We start from the raw sequence: 2028 nt of genomic DNA, 5'->3' as shown, positions 1-2028 counted from the left end.
TATATATATATATAAAACATAAATAATACTTTGATATTTTTAGATAACTTACAATTTTAATATAGTTTTGATTATGTCAATAATACCAAAATTTACAATTACAGTGAATTTAATTCGACTGCTGATTTCTGGACTGTTATGCAAGATACTGTAAATGAATTAAATGACTTAAATCTCGAGGTACCCACACTTCCTTTAACACATCCAATAAATGTTTGGACAAAATTTGTGAATTATCCTATATTGAAAATAATGCGAAATTATTCTGCAAATAAAATGAATATAACAGTAGAAAATCACGATCTTTTTGTGAAAGACGAGCAATGGATACCTGTAACATTTACTACGCAGAGTAATCTTAATTTTATGAATTTTGCTTCTCCGCTTTATGATGAGAGATTAATACTTATATCACCATCGTTTAGCAAAGAAGTTGATATAATAGAAGATGGTTGGGTGATGTTTAATTTACAACAAGCTGCATATTAAGAGATCTTCTTTTGAATATAAAATACAAAGAAAACTCTGAGGAGAACGAATTTACTAAATGTTTAAGACAAGAAGCCATTAAATGGGCATGTATTCTCGGCAACAACTTTTGTCAGAAAAGAGCTTATAGAAAATTGTTAAAGCATATTAAAAAGCTGAAAGAAAATAAGTAATTTTTCTTAACGTTACTGTTTTTCTACATTTTTTTTTTACATCTTCCGCAATATTTAACAAGATATTTAATTAAAATACAAAATATGATGAGAAAATATTTATATACATAATATTTAAAACATTCTTTTCAGATATTATAGACTTCTGCCGTGGTGGGAAGAATGGATATACTGTAAAGGTTCGATGTTAGCAGATGTTGATACTTGGCACACAATGAAAAATATAGGATTGATGCAAAACCATGATAAAAGATTTTTAGAATTCTTAGCTTGTTCTGAAAACAACATCAATGAATATTTAAAATTAATAACACCGCAGAATGATGGAACATATGTCGGAATACAAGTCAATTATTGTATTAATAGTTTTCTTTTTATTATTTCAAAGCATGCGAAAAACGATACTGTGCTTACGAATATATTAACAAATTTTGAAAAATTAAAACCGAGGTGAATTTTTTTTGTGATAAGCGCATGTTACTCATAATAACAAAAGTTTATTACGTAAACTAAACATACATTTGCTATTTTGTTTCTAAAGAGACATCAGTGACTTTGCAGCATTTATCATTATTATTAACCATATATATTCCAAGAACCAACTTAACAAGGTAAATTTTATAAATTCTTTTATAAATCCAATTATTAACTTCTTATTGTTAAACTTATTTACATATTAATAACATATATAATATATATGTTGCGAGCTTTCTTAGAAAATCAATTTTTTTCAAAACACGAAAAGTGCTGCCTTTTTATAAGGCATTAAATCTTTGTAGGTCAATATCTTACAAAAAAACAAGTAATTGTTACATATATAATATAACATTTATCATTATATATTTAATATATTATTAGTCACTTGAAATATGTTATACATTTATATTCATTCATTTATAAAAAATTATATGACACTGTTTTTCATTTTTATTGAATTATTTAAATGATTGTAATAAAAATAATAAAATAAAATCTCTCTCTTCGATAATATTATAAAATGTGTTTTTTTTTTGCTTTTACTGTTTTCAATACACAGTTTATTTATGTTAGGAGTTGTAACATAAATATACTTTTTTTTAAAAAGGGCTTCACAAAAAAATATGTTCTAATTGCCTTAATAACAGAACGTAGAATTATAAAAATATAATTTTACCTATATGTAACAATAACATTGTTACAATGCTATCCATTTAATATTGATTAATTTTCATTAATATTTATTAATTATGCATTTTTTAAAGCTTAATAAAACATGAACTTTAAAATATCTTCAAATAATATATTTATTGCAATTTTAATAAATAAAATACTTTTTATTGGAAGTATATATATATCAACTTTAAGAGATTGAATACAAAATTATCAA

This window comes from Formica exsecta, unplaced genomic scaffold (assembly GCF_003651465.1).
Source record: "Formica exsecta isolate Colony F162 unplaced genomic scaffold, ASM365146v1 scaffold643, whole genome shotgun sequence".
NCBI classification, from domain to species: domain Eukaryota; kingdom Metazoa; phylum Arthropoda; class Insecta; order Hymenoptera; family Formicidae; genus Formica; species Formica exsecta.
This window is presented reverse-complemented; position numbering follows the sequence as displayed.